General features: G+C 40.4%; 1 protein-coding gene across 1 annotated transcript in view; it reads right to left on the bottom strand.

The window, feature by feature from the left end:
• The window catches only part of gnb1l (guanine nucleotide binding protein (G protein), beta polypeptide 1-like), a 43432-nt gene extending 27603 nt beyond the window's left edge, over positions 1-15829 (bottom strand). The window contains exon 1 of the mRNA XM_086031080.1: positions 15717-15829. The gene's annotated coding sequence lies outside the window, so the exon portion shown is untranslated. The remainder of the gene's footprint in view (positions 1-15716) is intronic.
• Positions 15830-17067: the final 1238 nt, after the last annotated feature.

Raw genomic sequence — 17067 nt, 5'->3', positions numbered from 1 at the left:
AATGGATGGAAACCTTGTATGTCTATTTTTAACTAAAAAGGACAAAAACTAGCCTAAAACCTTTTTTGAGTATTTGTCGACTAAAATTAGACTAAATCCTTTTTTTGGAGTTTTCGTCGACTAAAACAAGACTAAAACTTCAGCATCACGAATAGGAATGACTAAAATGTGACTAAAACTAATAAGTAGGGATGCTCCGATCGATTGGGCACCGATCATGATCGGCCAATTTTCGTGAAAAAATATGTGATCGGAATATTCGATCAAAGCCTTTTATTGCTAATCAAAACATCCGATCACCCGCAGCTCATTCTTCACAGCCTACTGCCGTGTTGCGTCCCTCCCCCTCTGCTCGCTGAGGAGGCGAGGCTGCTACGTTCGCACCAACTGCGGAGGGAGCATTTCTGGCGGTGCGTTTCAATTGGAGTCAATGTAGTTCCCGCAGGCGGGCGCGGTTGCGTGCGGGGCGGTGCGAATGATGCGTTTGCAGCTGTGGGGGGCGGAGTGAAGCGCCGAAAAGCTGTCCATTCGCCTCATTCGTCGCGCATTAAACAAGTCAACTTTTTTGCCATTCCGTCTCGTGGTAGCCAACCAGCATCGGGCATACGTCTCGCACACAGCCAAACAGAGCCAGAGCTCGAAGTTCCACCGTACACTGCGTTGTGTCACATACAGCCAAACAGAGCCACTGTAAAAAACTGTTTGAAAAAAAAAAGAAAAAAAAGCCGCAGAGTGAACATTTGGCTGTGTGTGACGTAGATGCCCGATGCTGATTGGCTGCCGAGACGAAATGGCAGAAAAGTTGATTTGTTTAATACGCGACGACGTCCCACCGCGGCAAAAACATCATTCATGCTGCGCCGCAGCAACCGCGCGCGCCGAGCTACGTCGACTCCAATTGAAACGCGCCGCCAGAAACGCTCCCACCGGAGTTGGTGTGAACGTAGCATTGTCTGCTGTGTGCAGTTTGCGTCTTGTAATACTGTACATGGCATGAAAAGGCACCACGCGGAGTGGAGCATGGCCAAAATTTTCAACACAAGCAACTTAATCTGACATTTGAAGAACAAGCAATTGGGAGACTACGGTGAGTTTACGAGGCTCACTGCATTGAATAAAGTCAAGGTGGTCACAGCGCAGTATAAGTGGCATTATTGCCACATGCAGGGAGACGCATTGTAGGTCACTTGTGGGCAACAGACCCACTACTGTATATCATTTTATAATTCACAAAAAGATTAACAGTGACTTTTTTCTCGTTGACAAATGCACAAGATAGTTTGCCTATGCACAAGACAATAAAGTTCCTGAGTCGTTTCAATTTAGGAACTCATTGAATAGTTTATTCAAGTGAAGCCTGCATGTGACTATTTTTTGTACTTTGATTATATTCTGAACTATGCAATGTTTAGGTGGCATGTTATTTATTCGACTTTTTGCATAATTAAGTCTTTTGCTGATTATTTTGATTTGTTAAAAACTGTGTTACTAAAAGCTGGTAAATGTAAGTTTTTCAGGTGTCTTTGTGACTGAGTAATTGTTGTATTGTGCCAGCAACGGTTTTGTATTTCTTCATGCTTTTGAAAATATATATACATTTTTGTCAAAATTACGGCAATAAAATTGCTGTCACCATAAATAAATGGAAAAATATACAGATATTCCATGTGATCGGAATCGGTATCGGCCGATCTCACTCATGCAAGATCGGTATCGGTGTCATAAAACCTGATCGGAACATCCCTACTAATAAGCATTTTAGCCCAAAAGACTAAGACTAAGGCTAAATGTAAAATGCCTGCCAAAAACAATACTGATGTGAACATGTATTTTTCTACCTTTGGCAACAGTCAGAAATGTTCACCGCTCAGTGGGATAGGTGCTTTATCTCTTGACTAACAACTCTGCTAATCAGATGTGTGCAGCCAATCAAGCCGCACACGTGAGGTACTCTACCAGTGAAAGGAGTATCCATACAAAGGTGTGCGGAATATGTTGGATCAGTTATGTTAGTAGCATTCAAAACATTTGGTATGATACAGTACCAAACTGAAGCTACCTGTACAACTAGGTGGAAACAGGTCACTCGCTAGCATTTTCAGAAACGAGTGCTACAAACAACATTTTAACAACTATTTGTCACACCAGACATTTTCATGCACAGTCTGTATTTTCCCTATTTTGAGTGGTTACAAACCCTACAGCTATTTGCTGCAGAGGCTCTCGATCTTGTTGACTTCCTCCTTCCAGTCTATAGGATAACACCTCTTTTACTCAATACGCCATAAATCACAACTTGTGACAGTTTAATTACAGTAAACAGATTCTGGCTTCTCGGTCCTAGAGGCACATGTAAGAGCTGAGGCTTTTATGTCCTCTGTCAGATGGGCATCTGAGGAAATCCATCACACCACAGATAAACTGCCCGAAAACTATACGTTGCTGTGAAATCACATCAATAATTAGGAACGAGCGCTAATATTCATTGTAACGGCATGTGATTAAAACATAATTTTCAAATGCAATAAATGAATCTCTAATGGTACAGTGTCAATACAAAAACAGATAGTCACTGTCTCACGTACAAGTATGTGTCATTGCATCTCCGTGAGTACCTTTAAGCACTGTGACCCTGTCATGTAAGAAGTGGACAGGAATGTTCTGTTTACAATTGATTTTTATTAGAAATACCCTTTGGGGCCTAAAAGTGTTTACACACTGACACTTGTTTTTTGCGGCCCCGCCATGCGGAGGCCCGGCACAAGCCTTATATGCCGCTTGTTGCTAAGCCACAGAAAATGAGGGAGGGCGTTCCCTTTTGCTGCTGGTTTTTGATGTAAAGTAGGTTGCAGCTCGACAATATGGATTTGTCAATGTTACAATGGAACTCCCTGTTGTTACGGTACAATAAGAAGTGGGAGGAGATGAGCAGCATTGAAAAATAGGGGGGAAAAAAAAAGAGTGGAGTTTAAAATTTCCCATGCCAGTCTGTCAAGCAAATAAAGATCATTGACTAGCCTGTCTTATTACACTACCGTAATTTCCGGACTATAAATCACAGTTTTTTTTCATAGTTTGGCCGGGGGTGCGACTTATACTCTGGATTTATGTGTGAAATTATTAACACATTATATTGCATCGCTTTCCTTTTCAACGTCAGCAAACAATACACCAAACAAACACAGGAGAGCATTCTTAGGCTGCATATAAACCTGCATTACATCTTGACTTTACAACGGGCAGAAAACATGTATAGTGTATATCATTTCACATCTTATTGTAACTCACATAAAAAAACATAAAGTAAATCCTAAAAGCTATTAAAATTCATGAATAATTTAAACAGTTAAAATCTAACATTTTGATAAATAAGTAATTAAAATAGTATGATAAAGACAATTTGACTGTCAATATACATCTATACAAAATAGTGTACTGTTGCTTTAAGACACTGGCTGGGGTCTTGCATTAGCCACACGTACGGAGCAGAGAGCGGGGAAGAGAACAAAGAGATAACTACGACCAAATACATAAATACTTTTGGAGACTTGGAAACATTCTACACGGGGGATAAATAAAAGACTTATTTAATCGATCTACAACAGTTTTGGTGAGTTTAAAGTTATCTTACCGTAACTTTCTTGTATGCTACATGTGTGAATGTTAGCTTAATGTTACCATCGTAGCTCGGTGGGAATTATGTGTACTGAGCGCACAATTAATTTCCTCCAGAAATGCGACTTATACTCGAGTGTGACTTATATGTTTTTTTCTTCTTTATTATGCATTTTATGGCTGGTGCGACTTGTACTCGGAGCGGCTTATAGTCCTGAAAATACGGGACTTCATCAGACGGGAGGGAACATGATTTTTTTGTATTTTTTGTGGCCTTGGCTTAACTAGTGGCAGAAACTGAAATACAAGAATGCAAATAAATGAAGGATCAAGTATTATCTCCATATTACTAAAATAAATGCCTGTACCGAAATCAGTACAATACAGTTCATTCAAACAAGAAAAAATATAAAATGAACAACTTTATGCACTTGTTGACATTGGAAAACATTAATAGCAACAATTAAAGAGAATCTACAAATCATGCACATAAGACGCCACAAAATTGACCGTATTTTTCAGTCTGGAGTATACTGTAAGTCGTACCAGTCAAAAGAATGCATCATGAAGAAGAAAAAATGAATATGTCGCTCGGAGTATAAATCACATTTTTTGTGGGACATTTATTTTATTGTACAAAACCTGAGACAAGCACAGAGGAGCTCAGACTTGCAATCAAAATCCCCGTTCCCTAAACGAGGGTGCATTCAGAAATACTCTCTGAGCATGCACTGCTTCACTCGGATGATTCGGAAACTCAGAGCATTGTTCAAATGTGCCGTTCAGTTAGTTAGTTAGTTATTTTTCTTTCATTTGAAATGTATTTAACCAGGCTGGTCCCACTGAGGTTAAGAACCTCTTTTTCAGGAGAGACCTGGAAAAGACAGGCAGCAGCAAAATACACAAAGTTACAGACGTAAAAAGAGAGAAAACGTACAATTCACAGAGCACAACATTTTTGAGTAAGCCATCAATAAATTGTTTTAACAGCCAAGCTAAAACAGTGACAGTCCATGGAAGCTGTTTTCAGGTTTTTCTATTTAAATATAAAAAAAAAAACATTTAAGGACACCAGTTTCTTGAGTTTCAAGTCTTTCTCTCGGAGATTCCAAGTTGCAGGTGCAGAGTACCGTAAGGCCTTTCTCCCAATTTCTGTTCGGGCATTTGGGACAGAGAGCAAAAAGAGGCCCTGAGAAGGCAATGAATACTGCCGTGTACTTTTCTTCCTGATAAAAACACAAAGATAGGGAGGAGGGGGTTGCAGAATTGCCTTATATATTAAGGTGCGCCAGTGAATGAGCCTGCGGGTTGCCAAAGCCAGCCCGAGAGTACAACTCGCAATGGTGAGTCAGAGCTTTACAATTTGTAATGAACCTCAGGGATATGTAGATTTTTGTAACAGTGTACAACCTCAAACTCCTTTCCTTTAAGAGTCGTGAAAACATGAAAATGTGGCCAGGTCCTAGATCTACTTAAAAAAAAACATACGTTTGGTCTTATCTACATTAAAACAAGTTTCAGCTGATGCAGTGATGACCAAAAAAATATTTAGCAGATATTTAACCACTTGTGCAAAAGATGTAATGTAGCACAGCAGTACACAATGGTGTCAACCGCATAAAGGTGGAGTTCTGCATTTGCCACATATTTATCACGATTGTTCACATAAATAGTAAATAAAAGTGGACCTAGCTCTGAACCCTGCGGCACACCCTTGCGAAAAGAGATAATGTCAAGAGCATACGCCATCATATCTAATGCATTGCGACCGACTGCTAAGATAATTTGAAAACCAAGCGGCAGCTTCTTCTGAGAGCCCATAGCAGAGAAGTCTATGTGTTAAAACAACAGGATCGACTGTATCAAAGGCTTTGGACAAATCAATAAAAAGAGCAGCACAATGTTGTTTCTTGTCAAGTGCTGCAGAAAGATCACTTACCACTTTCAGCACAGCTGTGACAGTGCTATGCCCTTTTCTGAAACCTGATTGCCGAGATGATAAAATATCATTGGTGTATAAAAATGTCAACACTTACAAGAGATTCAAGGATTTTAGCCGGTTTTGCCTAATTCAATATTGGTCTATAATTGTTTAAAATACTAGGGTGACCCCCTTTTAGTAATGGCAGAACAAAAGCAGACTTCCAAATTTGGGGAATTTCTTTAGTGAGTACTGTAATGTTAAAAATATGCAAATGGCTCTGCTATAAAATTAGCAGCTAGCTTTAAGAAGTAAGGATCTGGCAAGTCTGTCCCTGTAGATTTTCTAGGATCTAGATTTTTTCAAGGCCTTATGAACATCTTGCACAGAAAAGTGCACAAAACTGAATGACGGTCCTATGAAATGACATTAGCCCTGGTAGCAGTTTTCGAGTGTTATTCAGAGTGCACCAAGAAAAAGAGTGCCGTAGCCCAGTGCATCAGACATTACAGATGTAAACAGTTCAAGCATAAGCTGCACGGGTCTCTTTGTAACAGGCTGTGTGAGAAAAATTAATGGACTCTCAGAGTGTGTTAGTTGTGTTGGGACGTTTTTCTAAACGTTGGAAATTATGATGGCAGCAAACAAGTTCCAGTTGGACAAAACCTCCGCTTCTTCCTGTTCATTTTTTTCTTTTCTATTTAAGAGATGCTCCAGTAAGTGCAACAGTACAATAAATACTGTACATACTGTCATATTTTTTCCCACGTTTATCAGAAATCTAGGCGGCTGCAGTTAGAATTGTGATTGGAAGAAGCGTGTGTGTAAGTGGAACTTCCAGCCACATAAACATCAGCTTTTTATCTGCTGCCGTTGAGCAGACATTGAGTTTTATGTTGGTTTTGGGGGTCATTTACAAATTGAAAAAAACAACAACACAACAATCACAATGAGCTGCTCACAGAAACAGTTAGGGTTAACCCATTAAGGCCTTAAGCGCCTGGCTAAACATATTTTTAAAGCCTAAGATCGTCTCTGGAATCACACTCTAAAACCTGAAGTTTCTCAGGCCCTGTAGCAGATAGAAACATAATTTCCCCAAAATTTGAGAGTTTAGACATGTGGTTTTCACACAAGCCCGAGTTTATTATTATATACGGTTTCAATCAAAAATGTACAAATAAAGTGTCAGTGGAAGAGAAGCACTATTTTTAATTAAAATTAAAAAAAATAGAGCGGTAATGACCATCCTCTATTCCGTTACAAAGCCATCGATATCGTCTGTATGTATGTTTTTTTCTTCTTTATTATGCATTTTATGGCTGGTGCGACTTGTACTCCGGAGGGACGTATAGTCCGGAAAATACAGTATATAGAAGTCGCACCTGATTATAAATCGCAGGACCAGCCAAACTATGTAAAAAGTGACTTACAGTCCAAAAAACACCATACTTAAAAATGACTAATATGACAGTGATATATTTAAGAGAGGTGGGACTATAGTAAAACTGATCTTATTAATTAGAGGCTTTGTAATTATTTTTTAATAATTAAATGTAAATATTTGACAGAAACATTTAAAATTTCACATTTTTGTCAAAGAAAAGATTTATGTGAACATGACACACTTGAATAAAAATTAACTATATTTCTGGTGTAGAGTTGCCATATTGACATATGTTGAACAATAGCTATATAAAAACTGTATAAATATTAACAATCACAACAAAACAACTCAATAGGGAGGGTAACAATCTATCTAGTGGGTGTGTCTCCACCACAAAACAATGTTAAAATCATGGACAGGGAGGCCCGATGGTTTGAGAGAGGAGTGACGGAAGCCACCGATGTCAAACAAAAAAGGCCTTCTCAAAACAGAGGAGGAGGTTAGTGCCATCACCTGCCATCTACTTACAAAAACATCCCAACATCTCTCCCCAAAGGATTGTCCCTGTTTAAGGTGCCCACAAACAAGTCAGTTGTTAGCAACACAGTAAATGACCGGTTGTTAACGCACGACAGTAATTCACCACTCACACCTGTCAACAACAACAAGCCCCATGTAACCACACCCTAGGGGACCAACCCACCAGAGACAAAAACATGGAAATTCCGCAACTAAGATTTAGAAGTGCCTACACAGTATTTCACTTTGAGAGTCATAAACTGGACAAAGTGATACCATGGGAATGTGATTTTGAGACACGATTTGAGTTGGCAATATTCAGAAAGCTTCAAATCATAAATATATACATATTAGTCAAAGTTTTAAATGGCTTTTTTTCCTCAACACAAGCACTTTATCCAGGCATTAAAGGGATAGTGGGGCCGGGATGACTATGTTTTCACGAACAAGTTCATTTTGGATATTTTTTGATCAGGAAAATGGAAAGAGTTGTCTTTTTCTATTTTATCAATAAATTTGGGAGAAATTAGGAAATGAGTGACTCCATGAATAGCGCCTCGTTAATGAGGAGAATTGCCGCGCCCCCTACCGTTCTATCCTTGTTCGGTCAGAGTCACTGGAGGGAACGATTCCAAACTCTCCATTGGAAATCAATGTACTTTCATTGCTTATAACGTCCACAAACGGTGATCAATTGGCACCTAAATTTATGTGGACATCCTTACTAATGACCACTTCAACATATCAAAAGGATTAACCTCTCCGTGGCTGATTTATGAGAATGAGGAAATGTGGAAGAGAGCATGAGATACATAGATTTATGCTGGGACGAGCGCACACTGCTTCTTTGCTTAAAAAATAAATAAATAAATAAATAAATAAATAAATAAATAAATTACTGCTTCTTTGCTGATCACGGTTAGGACGAGCGAGGCATTTAACACCAGTCAGGATATTTACAGAGACTGAAGTGCGAATGAGTGGACGTGCACATTTATTTGGATGAGAAATGGCCTCAGTTTTTTGACCGACAACACGCCGTGGAACGTAACAGCCGAAACGGTACGTTCCAATGCGGCCACACTTGGCTGTGCAGTCAGCCTCCTCGCTGGAACTTTTTGTTTGCTGAACATTGACGCTTGCTGGCGGCTGCAAGCAGTGTCGGACATCGCACGCGACTGCTTGGGAGGCAACCCCGCGACATGAAGACACAGGCTCATGATCACCTCCACACGCTGCACGGACAGTAAGGAGCTAATGTTGTTGTGCTAACGCCTTTTGTTTTAACGACCTGAAGCTAGTTGTTGCTATTAAAAGTCCCGTTACCCTACCTTTAACTGGGGAGGGAAGAGGGTGGGGGTGTATTGCTCCAATCTGCATGCCCTGCTGCTCGCTGCAAGCCGCCGTCTCCCTCCTGGGAGTTGACACGAATTTAGGGTCGCTAAATTTCCAAAATATAAACCAGTCGGGGTTCGTGTGCGCATTCATGCTCTTGTCCGCTTCAGCCTATGTAAGTGGAGAAGTGATCGCCACAGCATTTTTGATTTTGTGGAGATGATCACGATGAGATTACGCTTTATATCAATAAAATCCAAACTATTGTGCAGAATACATTTATACTTTCACAAGTAGAAGTAGACAAGAGTAGTAATGTGCATTTGCATTTTGGTGGCGATCGGTCGCCGTTTTAGACAACAGAACTGACAAAGCGAACAATATTACCACACTTGGCTCCCTCCCGTGACGTGGACAGCTAAGACCGAAAACATAAGCCGCGACCCAAAAAGGGGCGGGGAAATTTGTCGTAAACCTAATCACAAAAAAAGCCCTTAAATCACTACAGAGTCTTTTGAGGTGGGCATTTACTGTATAGTACTGTATGGTACATCATAGTACTGATGTCATTTTTACATGCAAACCTATTATATAAGTGCCAATGTTAAGCTCATCCAAGTGTCCCTTTAAGTCAGGGGTGTCAAAGTCAAATGGACGGAGGGCCAAATAAAAAAATGTGCGACAAGCCGAGGGCCGGACTGATAAAATGTTCATTGAAATTTTTTAAAAGGTCCAGATTGGATTGGGTCCTTTGTGCCTGCTGATGATGTCACGCTTGATATATGTGTAATATATTTCTTTGCGTCTATGTTTGTCACCCCCCTGGCTGTTGTGTTTTTATCTTCAGAGTTACTGAATAAAAAATCAAATAAAGTACATTACTGCTACTTTTGCGAGGTAGCTCGTACGTCACTTCCGTTTGTGTTTCTCCTGCCAAACTGGAAGAAATTTTCTGGTTGACTCGGGCTGCAAGATTGTATGAACTGTACATAATGTGAAGTAAAACGGAGAGAATCATATGATTGGTATGATGTCTCCAGCTGACCCTATTTTAGAGTGGCAAGGTATGAATGTGGGTGATCCTGTCAGAAAACACAGGCCTATATTCCACTTGACACGTCTATTTATTGTGGTCTGCAACAACACAAAGAATAACCTAGCAACATCATCCAATGCATATCCATTTGTTAACAATATTCCTAAACATTAGAATTCACTGTATTAAGAAATTAATCAGCCAACCAATACATACAATAAACATTCACACGTTTCATCACTAGAATAGTTAGCATACGAGCCAAAATAACTAACTAGTGTTCATCAACGTGACATCACTCACAAGAACATATCTAGGCTATTATGTACAGCAGTTACCTGACACGAACTTAAATTATTAAACTCACTTTTTAACATTTACACACAACAACAAACGTGGTGAAACATGGGCAATCTGCAACTACTGAGTTTGCTGGCACGAACAAACTACGAGCTGTGTCGAAGGAGGAAAGAGGAAAAAAAAAGTCACTCACTATCAACGCTTAGCGCTCGAAAAGCGTTCAATGTCTGCTCAGTGTGAGACATCTCAGCACTACGTCAAAACTCACTGAATTTATCAAATGCCAACAATTACTAGTAATAAAACATGAGATTTCTAACATTAAGTATTTCTTAATAAAGTGTGTTTTACTCCAAATAACTTTTCACCACAATCCAATTCTGAAAGCCACGAAAGGTGACGTGAAGTCTTCAGTCAGCACATAGAGCAGCTAAGGTGTGGCAAACAGATGCAAAGAAATATATTACAGATATAGTTTTTCCTCCAATGCAGAAATGAGTGGACACTGACTAAATCTTCTGAGCAAACCTGACACGAAACGATTCGGTCAACAACTGTACAAACCTGTTTTACTGTGGTATGAAGAAAATGGCAAAACCCAACAACAGTGTTTTTGTGAGGGTCTATCGCCTAAGCCATTGGGTGGTTAAATCTGCATTCCGAGCCAGAGTCTTGTGTCTGTGTGACTGTGTGACAGGGGGAGGCTCATTCTGATAACAGGTGGATTAGCCTTTATTCATTGTCCCCCTTGCAGAACGGCCGTGTGTAACTGTGACTCATGGACGGACAGAGTAGCTTGTTTTCACTGTCTAAAGACATTGGGTGGGTGGGTGTTACTGTTCAACTTTCCACTGGCAATTCCTGCTCCCTTTCCATAAACACAACAGCAGGGGACAGCGATGGAGGTGTCACTGTTCAGGGGCCGTGAGCTGCCAAACTAAACTATGTTCATAAGATGAGTACAATGGCCACTTTCCCCGGCCATGACTTCCCGGTGGACTGCTCCTTCTGTTTAACCAGGCGTCAGCATTTCCATTTGCTGAGCATCGCTGAACAATGAGCCTCTTGTGGTGCCAGCTCCAGTCACCCACAAACCCAAATACAAACAGCTCTGGCAGGGAGCTGAACAAAGGTAAACAAAAAGGCAACAGGATGCCACTCACATCTATTTGCAAGACCTCAGCCAGATTTTTCTTTTATATATATATATATACATAATGAAGCAACTTTGCAGCTAGAAATGTAAGCAGAGGCTGAGTAATTACTTTATTGATACCCATTTTTTGCAGCTGACTAGTAATTTACTAATATAATAAATGTGTAAGTCATAGTGTCTGTCTACTAATCTCATTAAAGATGGCCAAATATTAACATGTCAGAGAAGGGCAAAAGCCAGTTGAGGAGGTTTGAAGCTTCTGCTGCCTCTAACAGATAAGACAGCTCTGGGTAATCTGAGTCTAAGTCGGTGGATAAAGGCAGTTTGTCTCTTCTTGGGCTGTCTGTCCACACCTACTGTGTAATTAGGCCTAATTATGAGAAAAAGGTCTGCTTCCCCTTCATGTTATTAAATAAGAGCCTGCCTCATCTGCCAAGAATCTCTCATCGCCAGTAAGGGGCTGGCGACCTTCAGATCAAACATTGCCACTATCTGTGCGCCTGCCCCACCCTTTCTTCTCTTCACCACATAAGGAGCTAGCGTTATGATGCCAGGCACTCCTGTTTTGGGGTTTTGGAGGCATAAGTGATGGGGGAGTCCTGACCACATTCCTCACATTGACTCTGGTACTGGTATCGCCATAATCAGCAGCTCCCCACCTGAGCTGCTGCCTCGTCCAAATCTGCCATTCATAAATAACTGCAGGCAGGAGGGGTATGCTGATCACAGAGGCTTAAGAGAGAAGCTTCATTATGGCCCTGCTTCAACAGGCACCATTATGAAGGCATTGGATTCCTAGATCTTCTACTCTGATATCAGTTCAATCTCATAGATCTGAGCTACATGATGAACAAATGAAAGGGGATTGTACATAAATTGAAAAAACGCATTATAGGCCTTTGAATTGAAATACAGGGAAAAAAAAAGGAAAATCACCTAATATCACTTAATTCATCCATTGCTCCTAACTCATAAGTGAGCCGCAGCTGTCTAGTGTGCTTTCACCTTTTTCACGTTTAGTACTTTACAATGTACCTTCATTGAATCATTCGGATAATGCTGAATGGAATATACAGTACGAGAAAGGAAATCAAAGCTTATTCACACACTGAACCCAACGCAGGAGCAATTGACAGTTCGGTGTCGTATCACATACAAATACAGTAGTCGTTCTTTAATTAATCAGCGGTCTTATGTGACTTGTGTCATGTCATTTTCCTGCTCCTCAACGTGTATGTTGACACACATATTAATTGGGATACTGAAATAGTTCATTCTATTCACATTTTCACACAACTCTGAAATGTCCTCGTTTACAATACATACACTGGGTGCAGTGAGATCTTCGCCCATTTAGCCACAAAGACTTCAATGAGTGAGAGTGGCGTATTGCTTACTTGCTAACTGGTACAAGTCAAGTGGTTTAAGGTATAACTTTACAGCTCTATACTGTACAAGTACTACATGTGTGCGATTGTTTTCTTTTTGCGCAAAGATCTACATGGGCTATTTTGGTTCCGATAACACTAGAAAGCAAAGGGGGAAAAAAAGCCCAATATTCCAGGAGTGTGTCAACTTTTCAACAATGCGACAGAGGTCCTCGTAATTACTGGATGCCAATCAACAAACACTGAAGATATGTGTTCTTATTGTTTGCTTCCATTTAGTGTTTGAAAACAAACAGGCCATTACTTGAAATGTGTCATTGGTTACGATGTCCATAACATTGTCTAATTGCTGCGCATGCACATTCTTACAGGGACTTTTGGTTGCAAATGATTCGACTGCGGTCAACCGATGTAATTTTCTACTCTTCAAAAATATTCAATGTTATTTTAACACATTTTAAACATGCACAACCGATGTGCATGTCCGTATTAAGTAAATTCAATGGAATCAAAGGATTTTCCCCCCCAGTGTAGTCATTTGATTCAGGAAATACAGTATTGTAAATGTTGTGGACATTGGACAATGCTCACTTAGAATATTATTAATGCTACTTTTCATTTGGGTAATGAGGGGCACAGTTCAACATATTGTGTTTACCGGTTTAATTTTTTTTTAAATTGTAATGCACATATTTTTACAGTAGAAAATGTTTTTAACATGTTTTCTTCCATCCGGTGTAAACATGAGAGGAATGTGGTTTATGTTTGTGTGTGTTGTTAATACAACTATTAAAAAGTTGAACGCTGTCAGATTCGGATGTTTACATACATACATTTTAAAAGTCTGATTGAACGTTTTTTTTTCCGTGCAAGTAAATGCTCAGATTGTCTCGAGCAGGGTGAACTTCTGCATTGGTTGTTCTGTTGTTGGACAGCTTTTCTGCCCTGACCTCCACCATAGATAGTTCTGAAGAGGAAACCAACTTGCAGAAAGGAGAGGCAGGTCCATTATTAAGTCCAGTTAGACAAACAACATGGGAAGTGGTTAGGAAGCCACACACCCATTATTGTGTCTTGGTGGGGAGATCTGGACTGGATAAACAGCCCAGCGTCAGATAGATGCTGAAGTCAGACACAAGTGCACCAACACCCAGTGTCAGTCACAGATGCACTGAACGGGAAGAGGTGGCATTGTTTGCGTGAATAGCGTGAATGCTAAGCAGGGGCCATAGCAGATAAGGCCTCAATGCCTTGTGGGTGTCATTGAGGCAAGCATTGATGGAGCACCATGTCATAGGGTCCTGATTTAGCAGGTCCCGTCTGTGGTCAACAGGTACCAGAGTGCTTATCTGTTTGCAGTATCACCCATTTCCTCCATAAAGTCATTTACCTGGACACTATGGGGTAGAGGAACACAAGAGGGTCAATAGGTGTCATACATCAACACTTATTTCAGTGTGATGGCCTGAAGATCAGCAGGGATGTGCGTGTAAAAAAAAGCCATCCATTGCGCTAGACGGGTTGAACCAAGTAGTCAACTATTTGACTAGTGTATTTTATATTGGCACACCAATGTTGCTTTAAATCCATTCTTCGCCAATCACTTGATTGTTTACACGTGGGCACTTGGCAGAAAGAGGTGGTGGCTGGTAGCGAGTCTGTTGATCCGGGCGCAGGTCTAGTGCAAAGCGCAGTCGAACTGTGCATATGTGTGGAGTTTTCTTTCTTTTGGTATTTTCTTAGACTTAGCACTGGTAGAATTGGGTTTAACGAATTAGGTTTTTAATTGGGTTTAATTTGGGTTTGCGCCTTTGTGAGATGGAACGTAGTGTTTTACCGGCCAATCGTCGCGGCATCTCATATGCTCGGACCCGCACGCATGCTCCGTTGAGTTAGCTTCTTCTTCTTCATTGGTTTAGTGGTTTCTTTTTTGTTGGTTTAACTTCTTCTTCTTTGTTGCTTTAACTTTTTCATGTTTGGAGGCAGATGTGCGCTGCCTACATCACGCACCATGCCGTGATCGGCTTTGTTTTCTAATTTTTTTCTATCTAACGTTTTATCAGGCATTATCTATTGATCAATCACGTGTCAATCGCTATACATATTGATATTGAATTATCATGTGAATATTTACACCAAGAAATTTGGTACTTCTGCAAAGGTGCAATTCTTGGATAATCAAATGACTGCATCTTTGCAATTGTATACAGATTTGTGATTTTGTACTATTACTGTACTATTACTACTGCCTAACTAAAAAAATTTTTTTTTTTTTGTTTGGTCTTATGTACATTTGCTATACCTCCCCTCGCCCGAGTACGTACAGTAATTTTCATTACTTAAAATAGCTTTTTTTCATCTTTTAAATTCTCTACATACTGTAAGTGGAGAGGGACAAGCTGAGTAAGAATTTCATTGCTCACTGCTACCGTTGTGATTTTATCGTGCATGTTACAAACATACTGAATCTTATTACTGAATCAATTTAACTAGTTGTTGAGAGATGCTCGTCTGCTTCTTGGCTACGATCGAGGTGCAGTTGGAGGTTAGCACTGTTTGTGCGCACCTTACGCTCTCATGTTGCATCCTGCGTGTGTGCACGCAAATGAACAGCAGCAGAATACTTAAATTAGAGTATTGTACTGTATTTATATGTACCCATGCTGAAGTTTTTTTTTTACAGCGCATCATATTCACAAGTGACTAAGAAAAGCAAATAAAATACAGACTGTATAATGTATATAAGCATTGGTAAAGTCAAAAGCAAAGACAAGATTCGATGAGTGTATTTGGAAGTGTAAAACTTGATAGCAAACGTGTGCGTTTTCAAGCTATTAATTTTCGGGTTTTACTGTTCCATATTACTCACACTCTGTTAGCAGAATAGAAGTTATGTTAAAAAGTGAGCCATAGACGTCACATATTATTCTGTACATAGAAAACACCGAAAGAGCTTGCAAGACAACAGAACAAGCAAACAATAACAACGACCAGATGGCAAGGCACAGCCTTTACATGAAATAAATATATGACGGTAGCAAAGAAACTTAGCACACTACCATTTTTGGACGGCAATGCTGTTGTCGGGACCGGGTTAGCGCAGCTAGGCTCTGATACAAAACATGCGCCGGTTTTCAAAGGACCCTTGTTTACATCACGTGAGCTGTCCTCGCGATGCCTGTACAAAATCTCTCGCGCGCTTCACTGTGTGCGTGCGCGCGCAAGCGTGCGTGTATATTTGTGTATACAGTATTTGTTAGAGAGAGAGAGAGAGAGAGAGAGAGAGAGAGAGAGAGAGAGGGAGAGGGAGAGGGAGAGGGAGAGGGAGAGGGAGAGTGAAACCACAACATGGAGCATATGTGGAGCATTTTGAGTTGCATTGTCATATTTGAAATGTGATGTATAAATCGTGTTGATTGACTGATTGATTCATGTGAAATATATTAAATCTTAATTGTGTCAATGGGAAGTGTGAATTTGTGTGCTTGGCTGGTGACCTGCAATCACCCACTTCTCTGCATGCCGAAACTAGCTAGGCTCCAGCAGACCTGCGAATATAAGCTGGATAGAAGATGGATTGAAATATAAGCATCAAATGTTTAATATCAGCCTGACTTGCATTTTCTGTTTATTGCCAGTTTTTCATTGTCTCATTACATGACCGCTGCCTCATAAGACCATTTTGGTGCAATATAACCAGACATTCGTTAATACTACAGAAGCTCTTTAAATGAGCTGAGTGGTAAGAGTCACACTCCATGAACAGGTGAGTCATTTTGCATTCTTTTCAGTCTAATTGAGAAAGAGAGACAGAGAAAACACGCACAGCCCTAATCCACAGAGCACACAGACCCCTTTCACAAAGGTTCTGGGAGAGACCTTTATTTGTCCATTCCAATTACAGTGAAAGGAGGGTTTCAAGCTTGGATTGGTTTTAGCTGGAAGATTAGATGAAACCAGAGTGTTTTAAACCTCCTCTGTGGCCATGGATTAGAGTCAGTCAGTCTCTGTACTCCAAAATGAAACAATAAAGGCTAGGGGTGGATCAGTGGGAGATGATGCAAGGCATGGACAGCTTGAAACCTGAAGGTATTATGCCAAGAAGCATTAACAAGCAATTAAATGGGGCATAATTTGGTCCATCATAACAGCCTAAAATATTGAACACCAGGTTCATAATTTCCAAGACGTTGAGTATTTGGGGATTCAATGGTTGCCAGCGTAATGTATGCAACACAACACGCCACATAAATTGAGATGCTGATTTGGAGCACGAGTCAATTAGTGCAAATGGAGTTATCAAGACCATAACTCCTTAGCAGGAGGTCGGAGGAAGTGTCGCAACCTCGGCATGAGGACAGATAGCCTAGCCGAGATCATCATCAATTATTTCTGGCATCTCAGTTTACT

Source organism: Filicampus tigris, chromosome 5, assembly GCF_054856515.1.
Source record: "Filicampus tigris isolate MCC_2025a chromosome 5, RoL_Ftig_1.0, whole genome shotgun sequence".
NCBI classification, from domain to species: Eukaryota; Metazoa; Chordata; class Actinopteri; order Syngnathiformes; family Syngnathidae; genus Filicampus; species Filicampus tigris.
This window is presented reverse-complemented; position numbering and strand designations above follow the sequence as displayed.